The following is a 6,054-nucleotide window of genomic DNA, read 5'->3' as shown; positions in this document are numbered from 1 at the left end:
ACTATTACCAAGAATCAAAGGCCAAATGTTTTCTCTGATATGTGGATGCCAATTTGCAAAAAAGTGGCAGGGGATCTAGGGAAGAATAGAGTTAGTTTGGATTATACAGAGGGGAGTGAAGGGAAAGGAGGGTGTATGAGGGTAAGAAAGGTAGTAGAATGAATCAGACATTAGTACCCTGAATGCATATATGATTAAACAATTGCTGTAATTCTACATCATGTATACCCAGAAAAATGAGAAGTTATACTCTATTTATGTATGATGTTTCAAAATGCATTCTACTGTTATGCATGACTATTAGAAAATAAAAAAATCCTTAATCAAATAAATAAGAAATTCAGATAAGCAAAGCTTATAAAATCGCACAAATACTTAATAATCTTACCTTAAATGTGGTAGGTAATATAGTAGCTATAACCCTTTGGAATGTAATTACCAATATATATTAAGGATACAAAAATAATTTCACATTCCTTGACTGTAGTTTTTTTCTGTGGGGAACTCTGTTGACAAAACTATTTGAAAAAATAAAAAGCATTTTGAGCCAATCTACTCATTGCCACCTTATTTCTGTTAACCATTCTATGCAAAACAACCCTGTTGTCCTCTAAATACTTTTTCCTGTTTTATGGCATTTATTATCACCTGACATTTGATTATTATCAGTCCCTCTCAGAACCCCTAGAATTTAAGCCCCAGGAGAGTTTGCCTACTTTGTCCAGTGCAATATTTTCAGTTGATAGTTGTTAAGTGAAGAAATAATTCCAAACTTTCAGCAAGAAAGGAATTATTTTCAAAATTATGGTTTATTCCCTTAACATAATAGAGCAAAACTATTAGGGACATTTTAAGAATAACAACATGGAGAAGTATGAAACATGAAATGATAAGTTTAAAAAAGAGAAATAAATTATCATGTATACATAGGCATACAACACATGATGTTTGGACCAACGCTGGATAGCATATATGATGGCAGTCCCACAATGGAAATTAAAATCTCCTCTTGCCAAGTGTCATTATAGCTACACCGCAGTGCAGCACATTACTCATGTCTGTGCTGGTAATGGAGGAATAAAACCTACTCTCCTGACAGTCTTATAAGAGCAGAGCACATTATATTATGTCCTGTACATAATGCTTGAAAATCATAATAAAGGACTCTGTTACTTGTTTATGTATTTACTCTACTATACTTCACCATTATTTTATAATATATTCCTTCTACTTATTAAAACATCTACTGTATATATATTGGTGCCTACTAAAATGCAAAAGCTTAAGAATCACACTACAAATCAGATGTCCTCCAAACTAAAAATATTAGTAATTTTCCAGGTTTATATTTCTGTGATCCTAATAGCATTATGATCATCACCTTAAGAAAAAATATAATTAAATGTGTCAAAGACTTGGCTTTCCAAGCCATGCTACTCTGATTAAAAGATTAGACACTGATAACCTAAAATAATAATAACAATAATCTGAAAACAAGGCAAATTTAACTGATGGGTTATGTATTCCATCTGATTTTCAAAATTATTATACACAATGGATTTGTTTTGCTTGTAAAAATTTTGCTTTGTACTTGCCTTATACAATATCATTACCATTGCCTTTTGGTGTTTTGCAGGAGAACTATTACTAACAATACAACCTGGATTAATTTGAGATAACAAACCCTCAATTACAGGATAGATAGACTATAATGCTGACCTTTAGCACTAATACTGACCCCAATTAATGAAAGGGGTAATGGTAAAAATTACAGATATTAAAGCTAAAACTATTACTTGCACTTCAACAGTGGTGAAAGTGACCTCAATATTTTAAATCAAATGTTGGAGATCAAAGCCATGGAAGTAAAAGAACTAAGGAAAGAGCACCAATTTTTAGGCCCTTGCATTCTAAAGTCATCCAGGATTCAGGAAATGACAGAACCCTTCTAAAGTCTATGCAAACCTGGTGAGTAACCCGATGTCCTGATCAAGGTTCCTCGACAACAGGAAGTCAATCAGTATACATTAGGCAAAGAGGAGGATTGTTGAAGATGTCCCTGATACTTCCAAGGGAAGCCAGGTGTTGTCAGCAAGACCCTGACACTTCCTGGCAGACAGCACAACCAGTCAAGGAGATAAAGAAGCCAAAAGGCTTTTCACAAGTTCCCAAGGGAGAACTTAGAGGAATCTCAGGAGACCTTAATAGGAACAAGGTCTGTTTTTGCTCTTAAACACCTGTCTGGAAAGTACAACCAAAACACAGCCAACATGGACATATCAAAGGAAAGAAGGTTCTTTAAGAATATCTTCTTTTAATATACCATGAGATGCACACTTGTGTCAGCCCTACCAAAAGTAAGTAGAGATACTATAGAAAAAGAAGTCTGATGCGTGAGTGTTTAATAACTATCAAAAGAGACTCTGCTAAAATCATGTTTTACCTGAATTAATTTAAGTTTGATCATGATTTAAACACACACACACACACACACACACACACACACACTTTAATAAAAACATTAAAGTTTACTTGCTAAGCTTTTGGTTATGGCCACTATTGGGAGCTCTGATAAGTATGTCTGCTCCTATTGCTCAACCCTCGCCCTCTGAATCTTCTAATAATGTCTGCATCTTCCAGATTGGAACAATTACATGTTAAGAAGATGGTAACACAAGAATTCCAGCCCATTCCCACAAATGAGGCCAGTTTTTTTTTCTGTCAGTTCACGGAGAGGCCACAAAGGAGGAACCGAATACCACCAAGAACAAGGTGAGGAGCTCACAGTGGGTCTTCGCTCACAGCTGAGCTTGAGATGACAGCACACAAACCAGCCCCTTGACTGTACTTACTGAGAAACCTGACCTAGACACACCATATAAAAAAGGACTGGAGAGTACAGAGGGCCATTCCAGAAACATGTATAAACACAGATTTGCAGATATGTGGCCTACAGAGGAGTGTGTTGCCTATGTACTGGGCTGAACTTCACTGTCCACCCAGGGTAGTGAGGAGTGGCCTGCGAGGTATGCTTCTGCAGACCCTCAGAGGTAGCACCCCTGCGGTAGCCAGCTCTGCCTGTCCGCTTGCACCACTGGGCTCTGGATGATGAGCGAGCCACTGGCTCAAAGGGCTCTGGATCCTGACAGTGACAGCAAAGCTCCAAAAGAAACTACCATGGCTGCAGGAGTCTTGCCTTCAAATGAAGAACAATATTCCATGTTGGTGAATAATAGTGGGCATACTTCAAACATGAAAGGAAATTCAGAACATCCAACACTGAAGTACACAAAAGTGGAGAGCTTGTATGGACATGACATCCCTTGACACTGATGTGTTCCATGGAGTGTGGTGGTAGAGCATGCAAATGTGAGAATGCAGCCTGCTGGAGTGAGCAGGAGCAAGACATTAAAATTTTTATTTATCCTGGGTCACTGACAATATCCACGTCATGGCTCTCCTGGAGAAGTACCACATCATGGACCAGGTCCTCAGTCATGGTCTAAAATCAATAATCAACCTACATCACCCTGGTAAGGACGCTAGCAGCTGTGGAAGGAAAAAGGTTACACATACCTTTCTGAAGCATTCATGGAGGGTGGCATTATTTCTACAATTTTGGATGGAAGGATTATGGAGTAGCATCTCCTACCACCATTTAGATATGGTAAAGATGATGACATTTGTCTTACAGGAAGGAAAAATTATCATCTATCATCACACAGGGCTTAGCGAGACAGGTGTTTTAATAGCAAGTTATTTAGTTTCTGCAACAAGAATGACTGCTGACCAAGCAATTATATTTCTGCAGACTAAGTGACCCAATTCAACACAAACCAGAGGACAACTGCTATGTGTACAACAATTTACTCACTCTGACTCCTCTCACACAATATTTTCTCTTTCTGTGATTCTAAAGCATATGCTGTCACATTAGTCTAGTACCTAATTTGCCACCATCATCTGATTCATGGTTAGGAGTCATGACTTCTGAACATGTGCCCCAAATTGTCCAACTGGTCTGCAAATTCCTTGCTGAAAACAGGCCAGTGGTGATGCAGGTCATGGTGAAAGCACCTGAACTCTCTGCTGAAATTGAAAAGAACATGACTGAGATTATGACAATGTGGCTGGATGAAGAGTTAATGAAGCACAAGAGTGAGGCATCAGACCCATTTAACCCTACTGAAGTGGTGGCAGAGTATGAGAAATGAGATGATTCTTTCCAATGAGCAAGAGTTTGACCCCCTTTGGAAGAGGCAGGATGTCCAGTGACCCATCCAAAAAGGCAATTCAGGTACAGTGACTCAGAGTTAAAGAGGAACAAAACTCTCCTGGAGCAAGAGGGGACACCATTCCTGCCCAGGACGTGTTGGGCTACAACCTCCAGCAGCAGAAGCCCATCAAACATTGTGGAGACTCAACATCTAGAGAACTAGATTTCCAGAGGAGGCATTGGTTGGCAACACATTTTCTTTCTGGAGTCACTCTAAGTGTGGAGGTTTGGAAAGATCCAAGGATGATGAAACACCACTTCTTTGAGGGAGAGACATTCAAAAGTACAATGAAGTAGAACCTTCTCTGTGGTTATTTCACATTCATGCAATACTGGGGAACCAGTTACACCAACTTTGCAAATCTCCATAAGGATCTAAACCCTTCTCATCAGCAAGTGGCCCTCTGCCGTTGTGAACCACACAGTGGTTGGGGCCCAGGCTCTGTGGAAGAGGAAGGCAGGACCTGCTGCAGCCTTCCAGGCAGAAGCTTCATCTGGTGTCTTCATTCTTCATTCAAGACACAGCTCTTGATTGGACGAAAACCCAGAAGAGCAAAGGTCTGTCTGAAACAGTGCCACATGTTGACTTGCCATCTGAATTGACTGTTAAAGCAAGGAGGATACTGGCAGCCAAATCTCTGACAAATATAAATGAGTTTATAGAAAAGAATTAAGTGAAAAGGAAGGTAGAAATGTGTCAGAAAGAACTAAATTTCCAAAGTGGAGCGTGGGAAAGAACATGTGGTGAGAGAGATCCTTTCATCCTGGGTCATTTGATGTGGTCTTTGGTGGAGCAACTAAAGGAGCCTATAATCTCCAAAGAGGATGTGGACACGTTGGTTGATAGACACACAGGGGCCACTGAAACCCTGTTCTTATTAGAGAAGGGACAACACCAGACTATCCTTTGTGTGTTGCATTGCATAGTGAACCTGAAGAAATTCCCATGGAGGTGGAGGAAGATTGCCTTGTTCACATCATTGAGGTTTTAACTAAGGTTAGTTTTGATTCGGAGAATGGACCAATAGTTTACAAAGTCCTGAAGAAAATATTTAAGCACGTTTTGGGTGGGGAAAAAATGACAAAAGAGCCCCAAGCCAGGCCTCTTGTGAAGGTAAATTTCTCCTCATGATGAGTATGTCAGGCCTAAATATCAAGATAACATTTCTGTTCATCTATGAATAAGGTGAAGTTTGTAGAACTACTTTTTCTCATAGTACTTTATTTTTAATGCTGTTGTCTTGTGCTTAGAATGATCTTTTTTAGGGAAATTATTTTTTAAAAAATATCCTTGAGCTTAGGCTGTGTTGTGGCTCAGTGGTAGAGCGCCTGTCTTGCATGTGCAAGGCACTGATTTCAATCTTCAGCACCACATAAAAATAAATAAATAAATAAAATAATGGTATTGTATTCATCTACAACTAAAACAAACAAACAAAAATTTAAAAAAAAATATATTCTTGAGTTACATGTTAGTTTTGAAAAATTGCCATAAATTTGGTGCCACTTTGTTTTATTTATTCTACTGAATTAATATTGTTGTATTAACATTTTAAGTATGTGTGTTTACCTTAATTATTTTTGACATTCTGGAAAAAAGTAATTTCAAAACAATTTTTTTGATAGAACTTTTCCTATGCATTTTACCAAATAGATGATTTTTAATAGTAAAGCTTACTGTGTATGTATTCCACAGGAAAGTCACAAAGAGTCTCAAATGTTTTAAATTTGTTACTAAGAAATTTATTGATATGTTTTTAAAGGACTTCTAAAAATTT

At 38.1% G+C, this 6,054-nt stretch overlaps 1 pseudogene; it reads left to right on the top strand.

Annotated features, from left to right (window-relative positions):
- Nucleotides 1-3,177: 3,177 nt before the first annotated feature.
- LOC144365084 (protein tyrosine phosphatase domain-containing protein 1 pseudogene) lies at nucleotides 3,178-5,408 on the top strand (annotated as a pseudogene).
- The last annotated feature ends 646 nt before the right edge of the window (nucleotides 5,409-6,054 follow it).

This window comes from Ictidomys tridecemlineatus, chromosome 6 (genome assembly GCF_052094955.1).
Source record: "Ictidomys tridecemlineatus isolate mIctTri1 chromosome 6, mIctTri1.hap1, whole genome shotgun sequence".
Lineage (NCBI taxonomy): Eukaryota > Metazoa > Chordata > Mammalia > Rodentia > Sciuridae > Ictidomys > Ictidomys tridecemlineatus.
Note: the sequence above shows the minus strand (reverse complement) of the source record. Positions and strands in the feature narration are given on the sequence as shown.